Raw genomic sequence first — 22,743 nt, forward strand, 5'->3', positions numbered from 1 at the left:
GATCCAGAATTAGAGTTATGGTTATCGTTACAGTCTGGGATATTGGTAATGTTAGGAGCAGTGACGAGAAAGTTTTCCTAGATTGTGTTCAGGAAAGTTTCCTACAGCAATTTGCGTTCAGTCCTAGAAGAAAGAATGCATTTTTGGAGTTGGTCCTATGGAAATCAGGTGGGTCAAGTGTCAGTGGTGGAACATTTAGGAGACAGAAATTATTACATCATAAGTTTTAGGATGGTGGTGGAGAATGACATTCAACCAGCCAGAGTAAGAGAAATCAGCTGGCAGAGGGGTGACTGAATGGAGCAAGAATGGACCCGGGCAACATTGACTGCAACAAGAGATTGGCAAAAAAGCAAAAACTGAACAATGGGTTATCTTCAAAGAGCTGACAGTTCAGATACAGTCAGGATGTATTCCCTCTCATTGGAATTCCCTAATTGACAAAGAAGGTAGGAATTAACATTACAAAAAAAAAGTATGCTTACTACTGGTGTTTGCAGAAAATAAAATTAAGAAGAGGAAAGGTGAGACAGCAAATAAGAGAAGCAAATGATGAGAAAAGACTCGCAGCTAACATAAATAGGAATTCTAAAGTCTTCTATAATGTATAAACAGTAAAAGAATGGCTGAAGGTGGAGTAGAACTAACCAGAGAATAAAAGAAGGGTATGTATGTATACATGGAGGCAGGGTCATGACTGAATTGTTAAATTAATACCTTGTATCTGTCCTTACAAAAGTGGAGGTTGCTGTCCAGGCCGTGCTGACAGAGGAGGAACTCTATCACGAGAAGGGGGAATTAACAAGGAAGGACTGTTGAATAGACTGTTGGTGCTTAAAGTTAATTTAGCATCAGGACCAGATGAGATACTTCAAGGAGTTTTCAGGAAGTGAGGACAGAAATTGTGGGGGCAATGGCCATAACCTTTCTGTCTTTCCCGCACTCGGGCAAAGTGCCAAAAGACTGGAGGACTGCAAATGTTACAGCTTTGTTCAAGAAAGGTTGCAAGAATAATCCCGGCAATGATAAACCTGTCAGTTTAACTTGGTTGGTGGGGAAGCTTTTAGAAACATTACTTAGCAACGAATTAGTATTCACATGAAAAAAGGTACATTGATTAGGACGAGTCAGCAGGATTTCTAAAGGGGACATCAGATTTAACGAATTAGCTGGAGTTTTTGCAAATGCAACAGGAAGGCTTGATAAGAGTAACTTGTTGATGTGGTATACATGGATTTCTAGAAGGCATTTGATATAATGTCACACCACAGACTTATCATGGTATAAAAGGTACAGTAGCAATGTGGTTGCTAAATTGGCTGAATGATAGGAAACCGAGAGTAAAAGTCAAAGGATACTTTTCTAGCTGGATGAAAGATTGTAGTGGAGTTTCCCAGGGTTGGTATTGGGATCTTTGTTTTTCCTGTTATATATTAATGATCTGGAGCATGGTGTGTAGCAGACAATTTCAAAGTTTGCTGATGATATGAAACTTAGAGAATTGTAAATTGTGAAGAGGATAATGTGAAACTATAACAGCACGTTGACAAGTTGGTGGAGTGGGCAGATAGGTGGCTGATTCGTTTCAAAGCAAAGAAGTGTGAGGTGTTGCATCTTGGTCAGAATAACATACAAAGACAATTTAAGTAGTCAGTACAATTCTAAAGTAAGTGCAGGAGCAGAGGGTAATTACAGAGGAACCTTGATTATCCGAAGGACATGGGTGGGGTGGATTTCTTTTTTTTAGATTTCTTACAGTGTGGAAACAGGCCCTTCAGCCCAACAAGTCCACACTGACCCTCCGAAGAGCTACGCACCCAGACCCATTCCCCTACACTTACCCCTGCACCTAACACTATGGGCAATTTAGCACGGCCAATTCACCTAACCTGCACATTTTTGGACTGTGGGAGGAAACTGGAGCACCCAGGGGAAACCCACGAAGACACAGGGAGAATGTGCAAACACCGCACAGACAGTTGCCTGAGGCAGGAATTGAACCCGGGTCTCTGGCGCTGTGAGGCAGCAGTGCAAACCACTGTGCCACCGTTTGGTTAATCAATGCCAGATAGCATTGTTAGCCACGCAAGGTTCGGGACCTTGTGATCTTGTTCAGGTAATCCGAAATTCGGTTAATCGAATGCTGGATAATTGAGGTTTCTCTGTATATCCATAGATTATTAAAGGTGGCATGACTAGGAGAGAGGGCAGTGAATAAGACATACAAGATCCTCAGCTTTATTAATAGGGGCATAGAATACAAGAGCAAGGAAGTAATGCTGAACTATACATGTTAGACTTCAATTGTACAGATGCGGACACCACATTAATCGTAAGATGTGAATGCATTGGAGAGACTGCAGAATTAATTTACAAGATTGGTTCCAGAAATGAGAAACTTCAGTTATAAGGATGAATTGAAGAATTTGGGATTATTCTCCTTGTATAGAGGAAGGTTAAGAAGAGTTTTGATTGAGGTATTCAAACTCATGAGTGAACAAAGAACAAAGAAAATTTACAGCCCAGGAACAGGCCCTTTGGCCCTCCAAGCCTGAACCAATCCAAATGTACTGTCTAAACCTGTCAGTCAATTCCTAAGCATCTGTATCCCTCTGCTCCCCTATGCTCTACCATGCCTGTCTCTACCACCTCTGCTGGCAACGCGTTCCAAACGCCCACCACCCTCTGTGTGAAGTATTTACCACGTGTATCCCGCTTAAACTTTCCACCTCTCACCTTGAAAGCGTGACCTCTCATTATTGAATCCTTCACCCTGGGAAAAAGCTCGTCTCTATCCACCCTGTCTATACCTTTCATGATTTTGTAAACCTCAATCAGGTCCCCCCTCAATCTCCTTTTTTCTAATGAAAATAAACCTAATCTACTCAACCTCTCTTCATAGCTAGCACCTTCCATACCAGGTAACATCCTCATAAATCTTCTCCGCACCCTCTCCAAAGCTTCCACATCCTTTTGGTAATGTGGCGACCAGATCTGTACACAGTATTCTAAATGCGGTTGAACCAATGTCTTATACAATTTTAACATGACTTGCAAGCTCTTATGCACAATACCCTGTCCAGTGAAGGCAAGCATACTATATGCCTTCTTGACCACTCTATCCACCTGTGCAGCAACCTTCAGGGTACAATGGACCTGCACTCCCAGATCTTTCTGCCCATCAACTTTTCCCAAGGCTCTTCCGTTCATTGTATAATTATATTACAAACAACAGTGGCCCCAATACAGACCCCTGTGGAACACCACTGGTCACCTTTCTCCATTTTGAGAAACTCCCTTCAATTACTATTCTCTGTCTCCTGTTGCTCAACCAGTTCTTTATCCACCTAGCTAGAACACCCTGAACACCATGTGCCTTCACTTTCTCCATTAGTCTACCGTGGGGAACCTTATCAAACACCTTACTAAAGTCCATGTATATGACATCAACAGCCCTTCCTTGTATATCAACTTGGTCACTTCCTCGAAGAACTCTATTAAGTTGGTAAGGCACGATCTCCCCGGCACAAATCCATGTTGCCTATCACTAATAAGCCCATTCTTTTCTAAATATAAATAGATCCTATCCCTCAATACCCTCTCCAGCAACTTCCCCACCACCGATGTCAGGCTCACTGGTCTGTAGTTACCCAGAATATCCCTACTACCCTTCTTGCACATGGGGAAATATGAGCAACCTTCCAGTCCTCCAGCATCTCACCTGTATTTAAGGATGCCACAAAGATACCTGTCAGAGCCCCAGCTATTTCCTCTCTCGCCTCTTCAGCAACTTGGGATAGGTCCCATTCGGTCCTCGGGATTTGTCCACCTTAATAACCTCTAGCCTACCCAACACATCTTCCCTACTTATGCCAACGTGATCCAGACTAATCAAACTTCTACCTCTAATCTCAAGAGTCATCATGTTCCTCTCCTCAGTGAACACTGATGCAAAGTAATCTTTCAGAATCTCATCCATTCTCTCAGGTTCGACACACAGCCTTCCATCACTATCCTTTAGTGGACCAATCCTTTCTCTAGTTATCCACTTGCTTTTTATATAAGAATAAAATGCTTTGGGATTCTCCTTAATTCTGCTTGCTAAAGCTATTTCATGACCCCTTTTAGCCCGCTTGATTCCTCGTTTAAGACTTGTCCTACTCTTCCAATATTCTTCCAGGGCCCTTTCTGTTCTTAGCTACCTAGACCTTATGTACGCTTCTCTTTTCCTCTTGGCTAGTCGTACAATTTCTCCTGTCATCCACTGTTCAGGAATCTTGCCCTTCCTATCATTTGCCTTCAACGGGAGATGCATATCTGCAATATCTTTAACCTATCTTCGAAAGCCTCTCACATCTCAAATCTGGACTTCCCTTCAAATAGCTGTGTCCAATTCACATTTCTGAGCTTCTGCTTAATTTTTTTAGATTCGATTACATTACAGCGTGGAAACAGGCCCTTCTGCCCAACAAGCCCACACCGACCCGCTGAAGTGCAACCCACCCATTCCCCTACATTTACCCCTTACCTAACACTACGGGCAATTTAGCATGGCCAATTCACCTGACCTGCACATCTTTGGACTGTGGGAGGAAACTAGAGCAGCCGGAGGAAACCCACGCAGACACGGGGAGAACGTGCAAACTCCACACAGTCAGTCACCTGAGGTGGGAATTGAACCCGGATCTCAGGCGCTGTGAGGCAGCAATGCTAACCACTGAGCCACCGTGCCGCCCACAATTTTGATATAATTGGCCTTGGCCCAGTTTAGTACTTTTCCCTTAGGACCACTCTCTTCTTTATCTACGAGTATTCTAAAACTTACAGAATTGTGGTCACTGTTCTCAAAGAAAGCCCCCACCGCAACTTCTACCACCTGTCCTGGCTGGTTCCCCAGTACCAGGTCCAATATGGCCCCTTCCCTCATCGGACTATTGACATACTGCTCTCGAAAACTCTGCTGGATGCTTCTTGCAAAGTGGGCCAAATAAACTTGAAAGGGAACAAGATTGAGAAATCATAGACTTAAAGTGATGTAAAAAGAAGCAAGGATGGTGAGAAAAACCTTTTCCACATACCACATTATTAGGATATGGAATGCATTGCCTTGACCTGTGAGTGAGGCAGGTTCAATCGAAGCATTCAAGAGGGCATTGGATGAACGTTAGGATAAAGATAGCGTGCAAGGATCTGAGGAATAAGCAGGAGACACAGTGGGCTGAATGGCTTTCTGCTACACCATAACAAGCTTGAAATTCTGTGATAATACTCTTTTAAAAATTCTGTCCCTCTTTGCATGCCTTGTATCTTTTGTGGCCAGCATACATATCTCTGACGCCTCTGATGTCTGCCAGCATCTAGAATAGAGCACAAAAGCACCTTAGTATTGAGACCCGACATGATATCCAGAGAATCACTGAAGCAGCTACTAAAAGTAGTGACAGATCAAATACTGCAACAAATTGACATCCTTGCGTTGAACCGTAAGCATCTTCTTGACATTAAGTAATCTAATAACCTACAAATATTATTAAAGTGCCGCTTGTTATTTGTCAGGACAATAGAATTATAACACACATATTCCAACAAGAAAACATGAGAGAAAGTTGATCTGGCACTTCAGTAAAATCAGAGGCTTAAATTCCTGTGTGCCAGGTCATTGGAGGGTTGCTTAGCCTGTACCAATTTAGGAAAAAGGTTACATTTAATTTTGTCAAGGTGTTAAAGCAGATTGGAATTCTGCAAGTCTATTCTTGTTATAGAAGTAATGAGAGAAGAAATTCAGTTAGATGTTTAACAAGCAGGCTTTCCCATGACCATTTAATTCATGTCCCGTTCAGGTTGAATTTAAATGCCCTCTCCCGTGAATATTATTTCCACCCAATTGTTTTTCTAAGCCACAGCAGGTGAATGTGGTTACAACACATCTTATTAGACAGTGGTATTGTCCCTATCCCTAGACTGGGAGGCCCAGGTTCAAGTCCCAGCTGCTCCAGAGATGTGTAATAACATTTCTAAACATGTTTATTAGAAAACAAAATGTTATTTGCTTCCTCTGTATGTCAGGGCAGGATTCAGTAACAGAGATGAGATCTGTAAAACAAACAACTGGAATTAAGTCCCAGAGAAGTGAAGTATATTTTGTAAACAGCCTTGTCATTCAGTGGCTCCTGTGGCGACTTCTAATCTGTGTCCTCAGTGGAGGCTTGACTTCATCACACTCCTATTTACCTTCCCCATCCATCTCATGAATAGGTTGGTCAGAACATATGTACAATACTCAGTTGGATACTGCTGAGTGGTATTGGTGGCCATTCAATATTTGCAATTTAACATAATTTACCTGTATTATTGCAGCTTTCAGGAGCTGAACAACTGTCATGTAGAGTTTTGTCGAATAAGACCCATCTGGTCATTGCTGAAGCACTTATATCTTTTAAAGGGAAACCCATAACCTTTATGCAAGTGTGTGCATGCACTGTTTTTTTATGCTGTAAATTAATGATGGAGAACTGCACCAAAACTGAAAAGATTAAAAGAAAATGTTGGATAAATCTGAAAACATTGGCGCTTGAAATTTAAAAGGCTCAGAATTGTTGGAGAGGAAAGTATTGGAGGGAATTAATTTCACTTTTCTTAGTTGTTGTGAAGCAGCAATCGAGCGGAAGTTGTACATCAAGTGTCAGTTACAACACAATAGAATATTACAGAGAAGGAGAAATGTGTAGAATATAATATCTGAAACTGAAAACAATAAGGATGAAGTTCAGAGAAGCACTGACCAGTTATTTCAGTAGAATAGAGGCAATACAACTGTAAAGAGTGAGAGCTGTAAAAATTCCACTGGTGATTTGAACAGGCGATGAGGGTGAAGGATAAAGCTACCGTGAATGATTCAACTATTGCATCAAGAGATTATTGTAAACAACAACATGTATCTTATAAATGAAGTTGATGTACATAAGGGTAGGTGAAAACTAGTATTTAGCTTGTAGGCTAAACAATGAATAGATTGGAGGATGAAATAAGAGCCCAGAGAATTCCAGCTTAATGACAATTGATTTAAATGCAATACTGAAGACAAACTTTTTTTTTATTTGGAGCGTTACATTAGCAGTTTCTGTTATCCAGGACATAGAATCAAAGACCTTCATGTGTTTGACATTGGGATGACTACCTGTGCAGTTTAGTGCTGGACTGTGATATTGGTATGTTTTCTTCCTATTATGCACCTGAAAGACAATGTGTATCAGTTTCAATGTTAATTCAAGACCATGTTTTTGCGACAGATAGAAACAGAACCTGAATTTTCAGTCATAGCAGGCACTTCATAGATGTTTTCCCTTTGAAGGAAAATTTCCTTAGCATGTAGGCAATGACTGCTTTGTTTTATCAACTTGTACATTCAGTTTCAAGTGTGATGCTTGAAGAATGAAGCAACTCTTGATTCTCTATTATTAACTACTTTCTGTTCTGTATAGATGAATGAGTGAATGATTCAATCACTGGCGACTGACGTTTTTTCAAAAAATGGACCGTAATTGCAGTTTGTTTGAGTTTCAGTCCAAATGCAGTTTAGATCCAAGTGCAAAACATTTTGGCAAATTATTTACGTATTTTTCAGATTTCAGCTGTGTTAACATTATCCCATCGCTGCTAGGCTGTTCTTTAGTCATTGCTGCATGTTATGCTTTTTCTATAACCCATTTGTACTTGTGATATGACAAGAATAATTTTGTCTTGGCAGGCTGGTGTGCATTTTTGATATGAAAGTTATTTGTTCAGTCGCTGATTGTAGTAGTTAGATTAACTCCCATCTACCAGTTGAGGATTGAATCATTTGGATCCTTGTTTAAAGGGGAAATCAATAACAATTACAACATATTGCTCACAAAAAAAACTAACCTATGTCCTGCAATGTTATATTTTGAAGTTGTGAACAATATGTGACTCAATGATTTGCTGTATTTGACATTTTCTGTTTTTTCCATGTTTTTCCATATAGCTACAAATTAGTGACAATTAATTCATTGTAATGATATGACTGTCAAAAGCATTCCAAAATACACTAAGGCTAGAGTCAAGATTAAGAATAATTTGAATAATACCATTCAGATTCCAGACAGAGAAGACAACCACCAGAATATAGGGGATAAAGACACTTCACAATGCTTAGTGGTATTTAATATTTGGAAGAATAATATCATTGCTATCAATGAAACATCATTTCTGGCCAGGGAATGATAGCTCAACATTTTTGGTAACAAGATTTCCAAGCAGGAAAGAGAACAGGATAAAAATTGAGATGGATTGAAATATCGGTTACAGAAACAATTACACTTGTATGAGATAGAAAGATATGCTAGAAGGAGCATCAAGTGAGGCTATATGTGTAAACTGAAGAGCAAAAATAGTGGGGCAATTACATTGTCAGTATTTTATGAAGGACTTCCAATTAGTCAGTGGAGACAGAGGAGCAAATTTCTGGGAAGTTCAAAAAATATTGGGTGGAAATGGAAAGGGATTTCAAGTTGCCTAATATCAGCTCGAAGAGAATTTCTGTTGTAGCTGGGGAGGATAGCCGATTCTTAAAAAGTATTCAGGATAACTTTGTCAATCAGTACTTCGCAAACCAAACCTGAGTGAGGACAGATCTGGAATTAGTTTTAATAGATGAAGCTGGCTGATGAGAAAGCATTTTAGGGACAGTGATCATAATTCTATTAGGGTTAATTGGTTATGGAAAAGGATAAAAGTAGACTAAAAGAAACAATGCTGTTTTGGGGAAAAGCCTAGTTTTGCTAATGTGAGATGATGTTTGACAAAATGGATTAGGAAACAGTCACATTCAAGGAAGAGCTTGTGAACTTTCAGAACAAAATTTATTTCGCTACAAAGAGAAAAGTGTGACTCCAAAATCTGAGGACACAGATTGAGGATGATCAGCCAATATCATAATGAATGGTGGTGCTGGCTCGAAGGGCAGAATGGCCTACTCCTGCACCTATTGTCTATTGTCTATTGGTGTGCAAGTGATGTGAAGGAGGATACAGCATGGCACATGCAAACAAGAAGCTTGTGTCAGGTAATTAGAAATTAAAAAGGAAGATGGGAAAGTAAATTAAGGGCATAAAAGATATTGACAAATAAAAGCAAGAAAAATTTGAAAGATGCTTTATGATAAATGTTGCAGTACCAACCACTGGTGGTTTGGGGTTGGAACAGAGTACTGCTGCCAATCCACATTTCTAAACTGTGTCTATAGGTCAACTTAATTGGCAATAGTAAGAGATAAACCATTATTGATCTTAATGAGAAGAGCCAGAACAAGGTGCAATTCAATACATGATAGCAAAAGGTACAAGTTAGATTGACTAGCCAGACATAATTATGAAGATGACCAGATGACTCTTCTGTTTCCAAGGGGTACCCTATACTAGACTGTTGCTACTTCTCCATCCAACGACAGCATCAGTTTGGGTAGAGCAGATTAAAGCAGCTTCAAGTTTAACATTTTCACAACTATTACCTTGTACAAATTTTATAAATATGTAAGAAAGAAAAGGAAAATTAAGGATTATCAGAGAACACAGAAAAAAAAACTTCATGCAGAAGTGGAAGATGAGGGTATAGTTTTAATGAATTCTTTGTGTCAGTTTTAATAGAAGAGTGACAATGGAAATGTTTTCGTTCAGGAAGAGGATTGTGAAGTGCTCCCAGAAATAAATAGAGTGAGAAAGGAATTATTCAAGGGTTTCATGTCTTTGAAAGTCGATAAATGATTAGTTCTGGATGAAATATACCCTAGCCTCTTAAGATCAGTAAAGGAGGAAATAGCTGAGTCTCTGTTCATTATTTTCAACTTTGTCTGGCCAAAGTTGTCACGCTGCAGGACTGCTAATATTGTAGAATCAATTAAACATGGAAAAAAGGTACAGACAAAATAGGTTCATTTATTTTAAAATCAACTTACGACATATCAAGCATTGACTTAAGGTAAGTTCTACAACCAGCCATTCTAATTTAAATATATAGTATTATAAAAGATAAAAAGAACAGAATGGAATACAGACACAGAAGCATGTTTATAAAATGTCTGCAATTCAAAGCCAGATGACAAATCGGATCCAGATGTAACAAAGTGGCAGGAAGCAAAGGATAATGGCAATGGTGATGGATCTTTTTTGACTGGAAGATATTTTTCACGACTCTTAGAAATGGGTGTATTCTTTGTTTTGTGGCCCAAAAACTATTTTGACTTACTTTGGATCTTGATCCCTAAAAGGATTCTAAAGGGGAAACCTTCATATAATTAAAAAACCTGTAGATATTACAAGAACTGATTGTCTGGTTCTTCGTGAGGATTAACATAGTAAACTGCAAGGACTGGTCAAGTGGGCAGAAAAGAGACAAAACAAATTAAATTCTGGGATATTTGAGGGAATGCAAGTAAATAAATAATAAATGATCAGAAACTGAGAAATGTGCAGGAACAGAAAGACCATGAGTGCATAGACCTGTCAAGGCATAGTTGCGTGGGTTAAGAATGTTGAAAATACACGTGGAATAATTTCTATTATCAGCTGAGGCATTGAACATAACTGCAGGGAAACAGATGCATAATAGTAATGATCTAGTATTCCAGAGGTCCAAGCTAATGTTCTGAGGATATGGGTTCAAATCCCACTGTGGCAGTTGGTGGAATTCCAATTCAACTGATTAATAAATCTGGACTTGGTTTCTATAGAGTTGACTGTAAATGTACAGGATGATCTATCCTTTTTTTTGGAAAATCTTCCTATTCCTATTTCATGTGTTATATTTCTAGGATTGCACCAGTAATTTTGCAGTTAACCTTTGAAGATCACTCTTGTAAACAAATTCTTAATCTCAATAATCCCAGCGTGCCTTTGGACAGCAACAACTTGCATTTGCAGTAGTCCCTTTGATGAAGTTAAAATCTACCAAGGAATATCCAAAACCTCTTCACAGGAGTTTTAGCAAACACAATTTGACATTGAACCACATAATGTTATATTAGAAACAAAAATAGAAATCACCCAAATGCCTCTCCCACACCATACCACCAAGACTAACTGCCTACTGTTGCCTCATGTGACCTGAGACCATGTTGACAGGGACACCTCAACTGTCCAATATTCAACCTGGTGAGGCCAAAATAATTTCACTGGTATAAATCTTATCTGACCTGGTTTCTTCTGTGCACAGAACATAAAATATAGAACAGTATAGCATTGGAAAAGGCCCTTTGGCCCATGGTATCTGTGGCAACCATGATACCATTTTACGCCCTGGAGATATTTGACCATATAAATTTTCAAATGTGTCAACAACTTGACCATGTGTATATATTTGGTTTTACTTCCATAAGTTTATCAACCTCAGAATTGGATTAGTAAGCATATGTAGGTTCTGCTTATTTGAAGATCTGTTATAGAAATTCAGCAACTATTTTGTTGCAGGAAACAAAGATACACTCCTTCCTTCTACATGCAGCAAGTAAAACTAACAATGGCCACTAGTCATATATTCTACATCCTGGTGACTAGCTCATTAACAAATTCTGTCTTAAAATGATATCACATGGTGTGAGGTCTGGCTGTTTCCTGATCCATACTTGGGAAAATTAGGAATGAAGGTTTTGGGGGAATGGGCTTGCAATTTTGGGTATTTTTATTGGGATGGAGAGCCTCTGTATTGTGATGAAAATCTGGGCCTTCGGTAATCTCTTACGTGTATATTTGAAATACAAATCTAAAACCAGCAGCTGCAGCTTAGGTTCCAACCAGACAATTTCTAATTTAGATAGCATGACTTCTATACTGTTCAGAAGAGAAATTTTAACGCCTATAAGGTGTCTAATATTTATGTAAATTAAGGTAATTAGTTAAGAGATGTGAAATCTAAGACATCCTGAGCATTTTGCTGATCTGCTTTGACAGGAAGAAGAGATGTAAATTCCACGTGCTATCAAATTTAATCCATGCTAATCTCCTTTTCTCATTTGTGCCATACATTGGTGATTTGATATATTCTGAGTACATTTTCTGGTGTGCTGATAGCAAACCATCTTGTGATTTATGGGACAGATTTTCACATTCATATTCTGAGAGTGGAAACCTCAGCCCAGTAATTGCATATGATGCTGCAGATCATTTGTTAGAGAAAAGGACATTTGCTTAAAGAAACTAGACATCTTAGTTTTAAGATCAGCTGCCCTTCAAGAATAGAGGTGAAGATTACTTATTGTAATATGACTAGACTAGATTCCCTACAGTGTGGAAACAGGTCCCTCAGCCCAACAAGTCCACACCGACCCTCCGAAGAGCAACCCACCCAGACCCATTTCCCTCTGACTAATGCACCTAACACTATGGGCAATTTAGCATAGCCAATTCACCTAAACTGCACATCTTTAGATTGTGGGAGAAAATTGGAGCAAACCCACACAGACACAGGGAGAATGTGCAAACTCCACACGGACAGTCACCCAAGGCTGGAATCAAACCTGGAATCCTGGTGCTGTGAGGCAACAGTGGCCTATCGCTGAGTCACCATGCCACCTGTTGAACTACTTGATTGTTGCTATGAAATACTCGTTATCCAGTTGTCAGAGTTGCAAGTTGAACTATATTGTTTAATCCACTGGACCCATGTGATTGTAAATGACAAGCAAACTATTTGCTTTCTAACGTGTCTGAGTTTTCTCTGTGCATTTTACACTGTCATTTCTCCTGGTGTATTGCGACATGGGTAATGTTTGCAGACCGTTTCTCAGCTTTCATTTAGCTTGAGACAAGGAACCATTTATTTAGGAAACACAGCTGAATCTTTTGCTGCCATATTCTACATTGTCAGTTCTCAGTATAGTTTACCACTCTGTAGGTCAATTATTTTCACTGTTGGCTACATTTTAAAATGCAGCTTTAATTTTTTTTGTTGTCAATCTTCCTGTGTACTTGTCTTCCCAGTTACTGTTGTAACAGTGGTTGTTCAGTTTTGGATGGCTAATGCTGATGTTTTCTGTAGGTGGGCAATTGCCTGTACAGTAAAACCTTACCATTCCTGTATTTTTGATTCAACATTGGCTTATTCATGCAAAGCATTCTCTGCACCATTTCTTCCAATGCAGGTCCAAGGTTTGCTTAAAGATTGTCTTCCGATAAAAAAGAAGAAAACTTGCAGAAAATGTCAAAACATGCAGAAAGGCGAAATGAAATTTTTTTTTAATGATAAAAATGTTACTTTCAGTGTCCATATGTGCTGCACTGTGTTTCCTGAACTAGAAATTCCTGCACTGCCCATGTATCATCTGTTACATTGCTTACTCGTGGTGCTTATTGTTGGTACCATCATTACATTCTGCTGAGGAGCCTGATAATAAATCTAACCAATTTTATGTATTTATTTCATGTACAGATTTGCAAGAGTGCATCTTTATATGAATAAAATATTGTCTTTTTTCTTCCATTGTATATGCAACTGATCAAATATTTGGATGGTTGGAATCTATCCAAATGACTCTCATTATAAAATATATTTACCATTTGTGAATTTCTCATTTTTGATGTCTTTTAAGAAAGTAACACCCATAAACAGCTGGACTTTATTTGAAAATGAAAACAAAACACTGCTAAAGCTGAAGATGGGACATAAAAACTGAAATTCAGCATGTCTGGTAACACGTGTAGAGAGGAAAACAGAGTTCATGTTTTGACTCCGATATGATTTTTCTTTACTTTCAATGAGATGTTCACCTGCTTTTCATAATTGTTTAAGAGATATTTGACATTTAATTGCACAACCCCACCCCCTCAACGTTTAGATCCCATTGTGTGGAATAATTCCCTTCCCAAAGTCTCTGTACCGCTCCATGATGTTTCTGGCACCTTGACTACTGAAGTGTACTTTGTTTTGGTCATTCTTCTTAATTTCATTTTCTCTTGTTCACAGCGATGTGCCTTTACATATCATCACTAATTTAATGGAATGTCTGCAGGGAGTACTTAACAGGAGCATTGTTAGAAAAGGAATTGACAGTGATCAGAGATAGAGGTATTCAGATAGGTGACCATAAATTACACATTTATCTTTTTATAATTATGCCTCAGTCGAGTGCCTGGGTTATTCATTTTATTAATCTAAGTTGTTTTTGTTGCTCTCCATCCAGTCAATTTGCTTCCATCTTCCAATTTAATTGCAAAGATTGGTAACAGACAGAACTCTGGGAGGGGAAAAAAATCTAAGTCAAGGGCTGCCAAGAGATGTTTTTTTGAAATTAAATTTGTTCTCCACTTTGCATCATACTCATCCCAAAGCATATATTTCTGGATTAGTACAGCTGTAGCATTCAAGTGTTTTCTGCTGGAATAACAAGCCAAGAACAGAACCACTTTAAAAATTGTAAGAGAGCTCATTAGGTGTGCATTCCAACTGACATGCTCTATTTAAGAAATGGCTCCAAGAGGGTTTTTTTATGGAAACAGAATATATTTGAACCAAGTCTCCTGATAAAGGATTCTCGTTCATCGATTGCTGAATACTAATAGCCTGGTTCATGAAGACTCTGTTTTGCTGTTACTAAACTAACAAACAGCAATGTCAAAGGTCACCAATGTTTTTAGTTAACTATTGCATTTTGTCGTGTTCTTGAGAAATAATTTGTTGATGCAGATTTTATCCCCTCTTCTGACAATGTTGACCCATGATTGGATAAAAAGTCTTTTCTCCTGCAACTTCAGAGAAAAAGAGTTGCATTTTCTCACAGAACATCATATCAGGTCAGGCACTTGTTGGCATCAGGATGGACTTTAGTGATTTTAAGGCAGGAAGCCTTCTGATTAGTGCTCAGCTGCTTCATCAATGACCTTCTCTCCATCATACAGTCAGAAGTGGGGATGTTTGCCAATAATTACACTATGCTCAGCTTCATTCTCCACTCCTCAGATACTGAAGCAGTCCATATTCAAATGTAACATGACCTAAACAATATCCAGGCTTGGGCATGCCACATAAATACCACGCAATGACCATCACCAATGGGAGACAATCCAATCACTGCCCTTTGACAGTCAGTAGTGTTACCTTCATTTAATGCCCCATTATGAACATCCTAGAGTTTACCATCGACCAGAAACCCACACAGACTGGCCATATAAATGTAGTGGCTACAAGAGCAAGGAATACTGTGGTAAGTAATTAGTTTCCTGAATCCCCAGAGTCTGTCCATCATCTACACAGTATGTGAGGAGTGTGATGGAATACTCCACACTTGCCTGGATGGGTGAAGCTCCAATAGCACTCATGAAGTTTGATACCATCTAGGGTAAAGCAGCCCACCTAATTGGCACCGCAAGTACAAACACCCGCTCCCTCTGCTACTAATGCTCAGTAGGAGCTGTGTGTACTATCTGCCAGATGCATTGCAGAAATTCACCAAAGATCCTTAGACGTTCTACATTTACGACTATTTCCATCTTAAAGGACTAAGGCAGCAGATACATAGGAACACCATCTCCTGCAAGTTCCCCTCCAAGCCACTCATCAACCTGATTTGGAAATACATCATTGTTCCTTCACTGTGGCTGGAACAAAATCCTAGAATTCCTTCCCTAACGGTATTGTGGGTCTACAGCAGCATTTCAATCAGTTCACCATCACCTTTTTATGGACAACCAGGGATGGACAATAAAGGCTGGCCAGGCAGTGAAGCCCATATCACACAAATGAATGTTTATAAAATCTCTGTGGTGTCAGGTGACACTGGTTGGTTTTTTGGCCTCAATAAGGGAAACCTGGATCCTTGTTGCTCAGCCTCAAGACCCTTGTGACATTCTCTGGACCTGGTTTGCTGCCCCCACTTTTCTATTAGTGTCAGCCAAGGCTAAACAAAGCTGGTATTTCTAATATTTAATTAGTACATTTGATCAAGAGTAATTAAATAAAAAGCTGCCAATATTACTTTTATCTGGAGGGAAAATGGACCAAATCTTTGTCCTCTTCAGACCTTTAAAAATGGTAGACAAGGTTAAGAACTAGATGTTATTCCCCTATTTCCAATCAATCCTATCTTTACCAGAAGGGAAAGAGGGAAACTCAAACTTAGTAGGACCATTTGAGATTTGACTGAAAATTCAAACAGATGGCACTGACCTCGCAATGTGGGAGTCACAAATGCTTTTAAAGGGCAGTTAAAGTATTCAGAGAACCTAGCTGTTACTATTTAACTCCCCAACCCTTTAAAACTAAAATGACAGCCTGCCAGTGTCAGTGTTCAGTTAAAAAAAAACTTAAGCTCCAAAGTTATTTAAATTTGCAGCTCTTAAAATTTGAATAAACAACATGCCTCTGTCGGTGCAAGTTGAAAATATTTGTATTAGCAATTACAATAGCTGTGTTGTTAAAGTTAAACAAGTCTATTGTTACACCATTATTAATAGTCAACTGTATTCCACAATCTATTATCACTGTAGACAGTTGTAAAATCAATTTTGATGACAGCATAATGAGGTTCTTGCAGAGCTAGATCTCTTTGTTGTGATGTTATGAATACAAGTCTGTTTGTTTTGATGCAGATTGATATATTTGAGGGATTTTAAAAGTTTTTTTGAAGGAACTTTCAGAAATTGAAGTATTTGTTTGTTATAGTGGAGGCAGTAATAAATGCTTAGATCTTTTATTTTATCTCAAAATGTCTCCTGGAGTGTGCCCATTATGGAAACCGATAAGGAGGAGAGAATGGCAAAAGGCAGTGAGTGACGGGTTGGCATAGATGGAACATGGAAAGTCGGTAGGAGGATTGCTGAGGTTTGAAGGGTAAAGGTCACAGGATCTGGGATTTAACAAAACAATGTGAACAAGCTCCTACAGCAGTGCAGCAGGTATTTAACCAGCCAACTTGACATTCACTAGCTCCTGTGTCTGCTTCAAATCTAGGAATGATTGGCCCATTTCTCTCTCACACCTACATGCAGTATGAAAATTGCATCGTTCAGAACACTTTCGCTTGATTTCCTGACTCCAAGAATCCAACTCAGGAACACAAATATAGCCCAATATCTTTATCTGTACCTTTATTTAATTTCATTAGATTCAGTCATATCTTAAATGTTAATTTGGAGCTTTGTTATTATTTTGAATGAGTTGCCTGAGTTCTGTTGTTTAACTGTTTAACTGTTTTTGAGGCATGTTCTAGATTATGTTTCCATTTAACAAAGATTGAAGATAATGCCAAAATGTTGGAAAAATTTTGTGGCTAGCTTTTCCCTTTAAAAGATGGAGAATTATTGCTGACAGACATAGTTGGAATTGTAGAGTCTAGTAAATAATATTCAGAGCACAGACTCTGCAAAGGTAATTGCCATTTGATGTATATCGATCCAAAGACTGTCTGTCAGTTCAGTCCCTTAGCATCTGGTATGAAGAAGTCTTTCTGATCTTGACAAACCAAAGCAGATGTATAAGGCAGAAAGAAATAGCTGCCAAAAGGCAAACTGTTTAGGGATCCAACTCACTGATGAATTCACAGCAGTTTTGAAACTTGTAAACATGATCGCTTTATGTACTTGATCAATACACTCAAATTATTCCATATTATTTCCTGCCTCTATATCTATTGAGGTAAGACATGCAGATTTTTGTGATGTATAATCTGACAGTATCATGTCCTGAATATTCTGGTCAGTGGTGAATAAATGGCACTGGTTGTCCATTGCAATCCATTTGTCTGCAGATTGCCTGTGATTTTTGCAGAATCTTATGGAAGCATCAAGTGGAGAAGTCGAGGGAGTCCACTTTGTCTCTGTTTTCGCAAGCCTGTCACATTTTGTGCCACTCAGGCATTGAAAGACCAGTGGAAGCCATTTCCTGGGGATCAAGAATCCTGCTGGTGGATCCCCCACTCACTGAGAGCTGCTGGCCAATCAGAGGCTGGAAGATCTTGCACACTCATCAGTGCCACTGGGAAGATGGTGGATGTAGCCAGTACTAAGGCCCCAGCTCAAGGAAGGATTTCCAGTAAAGTGATCTTGGAAAGGGAGTCAAGGGGTAGAGGGTGTAGGCAAGTTGCAGAAAGGACAGAGAAGTTTGGAAGGAAAGCCGGGTCACTTGTAGTTCTCCTCCCATCTTGATACTGGATTACTGGGTCCCTTGACCCTTATAGAGCTTATTTGACTTACGGTCAGAATCCATTGACCCCTCTACCCACCCTCAAGAGCCCTTAAGTAAACATCAGAATTTATTTGTTGTCATCTTCGCAGGACAAACTGTGATTGCTACTCGATTAAAACCAGCAGTGAGGGGGTATGGGGGTGAGGTTCTTTGAATGGCATTAATTAAGATGGTATCAGAGTTTGCATTAACTATGTTAATACATATAGACAGTTATACTATTGTGCAACTGTAATTATTGAACTAATTTTAGCATTTAGCTGTGATCTTTATCACAAGGTTTGTTTTGTTGATGTATCCATGTTTACTGTTGGATAAAATTGATGCATCTTCTGTACCCAGCTTAGCATGACTTTGCCCATCTGAGACTTTAAGCTCCCAATCATTGTCACTTCCATTCCCCCTCCCCTCAACCAAGAAAGATTTCTAACCTAATGTTCCCTTCCCAGTCATTGTGCTTTCTCACTTAGGATCATTGCGCTCAATCCTGTTTTTCTGGTGAAGAGCTTCCTGACACTCTTTGAAGTTCATTCACTCAATGGAAGTAAGCCCCAAGGGCCAACATTATGTACCACAGGCCCCAACATTTAGTGCCAGTTATAGTGTATGTGCTTTCCTCTTGTTGGAATCCCAAACATGTGTGAACTTGAATTTTTAGTCTCTTATCTCTCTTCCTAATTTGCTAACTTGACTTTTTTGGTTTTATTATTAACTCTCTCTGCTTTTTTCTAATTAATTTCTAGCTTGATTTTATGATTTTTTATTTGTTAGATATTGCTAGAATTTCAGATTGAAAATGGGTAATGCTTAAATCCATTAGTGACAGGAACAGTATGTTATTTCTTCTGAATAAAAATGTGTGATTACTGGCTTGTCAGTCCTCAAGAGAGAGGGAGAGGGCAAGTTAACAAATTAATTGAAAAACTAACATCACAAGTCATTGAAATAATTAGGGTGCATAAGATTTTTTAGATAATTTATTAAAGGGGATTCTTGTTTCCAAATCAACAAAAACAGCTATGTTTATTTATTTTGTTCTTAAGCTAAACTGAATAATATTAAAATACTGGAACGTGAGTTTTAAAGAAACAGTGAAACCAAATCCATTGCTACCTTAGATTTCAGCAAGCTATTAAAGTGTTCTCATTAAATGTTTTGATCAGAATTTTGTTAAACACAGGAAGGAACCCAACTGATTGCCTCTTTGCTTCCTTTTAGCTCTGACCGTGGGGAGATTATTGATGCAAGAGCATCTGCTGGTTATGTTATTTTTTGATCATTTGTAGATTAGGCCACTTGTTTAAATAAACATGGATAAAATTGTAGCAACATCTGGATAGCTACATAAAAGAGGACTAAAAGGAAAGTTGACTGGTGTAAATTTTTTTTCTAAAAGCAAATTCTCCATAAAGAAAGCTAAAAACATTTCTTTCAACATTTACTGACCTTCTTAGCAAACTTAATACATTTTCAGTTACCTTGTTTCTTGCATCTCCGTAACATAATCTCTTTCTAACTCTGCTTTTTGTTTCCATTTTGCTGAAATACTCATGCTGGAAACTGTTATCTCTGAATGTGACCATCCCAGTGCACTCTGGGTTACAACCTTCCACCTTTTACCCTCTGCAAACTCTTAAACATATCTACAACTCTGCTACCTGTATCCTAACTCGCACAACATTCACTTCATTCATCATCTCTGTACTTGTGATATATTGGTATTTGTTTAAGCAATGATTTGATTTTAAAATTCCCAACTTCCTTTCCAATTCACCAACCACCCATCCCAATGCTGCACCCCAGATTCTTGCCATTCCTTTCTAAACTCTTCCTGTCCCCACTTTCATTCCTTTGAGATCACTGCATTCCTCCAACTCTGGCTAGTTGAATATGCAGATGGAGTTCAGGAAATTTGAGATAATCCATATTATATCCAAGAATGCCAAATTGGAAAACTTTCCCAATGGGAGAGAGGAGAATCTCTAAAAGAAAAAAGGGCTTTAATTATCCCTATACAAAGACAATTAAAAGCTACTGCATAAATAACAAAGCTGTCAAAAGTCAAATGCAATGTTGAAACATTGGAAGAGAAACATGAGGAAATGATATTTGTGTGGAGGCATTCATAACAGACAACTGAACAGCTATTTACTATTCTCTTTGGCGACATCATCTCAGGATCTAAATATTGGCCTTTTCAAGGGTGTAGCAGAATTAATTCCAGACTGTACAGTGTTAAATTATGATGACATGTTGCATTAACTCATTTTATTTTCCCTTGAATTAAGAAAGTTTTAATGTAATCTAATTGAGTTTATCAAGTTTACAGTTGAGGAATTTGACTCCAGGAAACAATTTCCCTTTGGAGAGTTCAAAACAAAAGGCAACATTTGAAATTACAACTTGGAAACATTTTTCATACAATAGATAAGAGATATCTGGAACTGTCTCCATCAAAAGGTAATGGATGGTGAATCAATTCAAACTTCTCAAGGCTGACAATGGGAAGTTTTTATAAGCTAAGGGTATGAAGGGATACTGTGATTTTGTGAGATTTATATATATTTTAATATCATTTAATTTGAACTACAAACATATGGGTTTTCTGTATGCAGAAAGGAGTTTAATGATTAATTTGTAAGTATTTCTGTAGCTTTTTGCTTAAAATTCACACTATTAGAGAGGTATTTCCTGGAAAGTATTAGAATTTTGTTGAGATTGGGAAAGTTTCTGAGCAAAGTATACAATATAGTGCATTCTATCTTACAGGTAGAAGTGTTTGCAAATGATTTTCTGGACTTAGCGGCAACACTCCTGGCCTTGGTTTCAGTTGCTAAAGGCTTAATTGAAGCTGGCTGTGTAAAGCAGTTTCTCCTGAAGCAGTTTAGGACTTTAAGAAAGAGACTACCTGAATATAAGGAACTTAGCTTTAAAGTTCCAAGCCAAATATATTAGGTTAAAACCCTGAAGGGGTTATTTGAAGATGGGAAAATTGAAGCTCAGTTCTATGAAGGCTTAGAAGAAGTTATTAGATTCTTAAAATTGGAAATTGAAGCCGCAGCTATCTAAGCCATGTAGATATGAAAAAGATAGAAATTCTCTCTGGTATGAGTTCTGTAAAGGAGTGTTGTATGATTTAATGAGATTTTTACTGTGTCGTTTTAAATCTTTACATTTATGTTTTATGTAAATAGTTTGGCTTAATCTATTTTATCTTTGTTTCTTTTGCATAAGTAATTTCAGTTTCATTGTTATAGCCAAATTTCAACATTTTATGCTTGTGTGTCAGTGAAGGATCTTTGCTAACAATACAAAAGATGACCTATCTAGCCAGATTTCAGCCTGGGATCTGACTTTTGCTGTAATAATATCAGCTGGTATCATACCAATATGGAGTGCAAAAAGGCACACTAGATTAAGGTGCAGTTTGCCAATGATCCAATTGAATGACAAAAATGTTTGAGAGGCTAACTGCTCTCCCCAAGTTATTTTTTGTTTCTTTATTTCTTTGAATAATGAGGAAGTCCATGGAAGAAGAAATATAAGTGGACTTTAGACTGAGCAGGCCAAATGGCTTTTTGTTTCCTAACATGTTTTTTTTAAACTCAAAACCAACCATTTTATGTAAAATTATGATTTTTCCTAATGTGATTTTGAGTCTTCTGATCAAGTTGTTGAATATAGGCAGTCAACAATTTTGTAAGCAATTTTATGATCATTGATTGAGTTTGTTAAGAAGCAGAAATTTAGATATCACAAGAAAGTTGATGAGTAAAAGAGAAGTATATAGCTGTGACAAATGGGAATGGTTCACTGACACCAGAGGACAAAAAGGCTGCTGAATATGGAATGTTTTGGTCTTGGAGAAAGTGAGGACTGCAGATGCTGGAGATCAGAGCTGAAAAATGTGTTGCTGGAGAAGCGCAGCAGGTCAGGCAGCATCCAAGGAGCAGGAGAATCGACGTTTCGGGCATGAAGAAGGGCTTATGCCCAAAACATTGATTCTCCTGCTCCTTAGATGCCGCCTGACCTGTCATGTTTTGGTCCTGTCAATGTTATGACCTTGCTTTGTGGCTGAGGTGTTAGGGACCTCTTCCCTGCATCTTCCTCCTCTACTTCTGGTCCATCATTTCCTGGACAAAGCAGCGGTCTGAGGACCAGCCGGTGAGGACCACCTGCCACCTGATGAGGATTTATTGGGATTTTCTTTGGTGAAAAACAACACATGTACAAATCTTTATTCAATTTCCGCCACAGGAAGAAAGGAAACACCAGGGTGGCCAGTGACAAGCAGTGCCCTTCTCAAAGGGGGATTTATCGCTATATTCAATAACTAAGGGCAGGTAATTTACATTGTGCCAATCAATTGTCTAAATCCTGTTGACAAATAACCATGGGACAGCTACCCATAATGTCAGATGGCCACTGCTCAGTGATCAGCACTGCTGCCTCACAGCGCCAGGGACTCCAGTTCAATTCCACCCTCTGGGGACTGTCCGTGTGGAGTTTGCAAATTCTCCCTGTGTCTGCATGGTTTCCTCTGGGAGCTCTGTT

Source organism: Chiloscyllium plagiosum, chromosome 24 (assembly GCF_004010195.1).
Source record: "Chiloscyllium plagiosum isolate BGI_BamShark_2017 chromosome 24, ASM401019v2, whole genome shotgun sequence".
NCBI classification, from domain to species: domain Eukaryota; kingdom Metazoa; phylum Chordata; class Chondrichthyes; order Orectolobiformes; family Hemiscylliidae; genus Chiloscyllium; species Chiloscyllium plagiosum.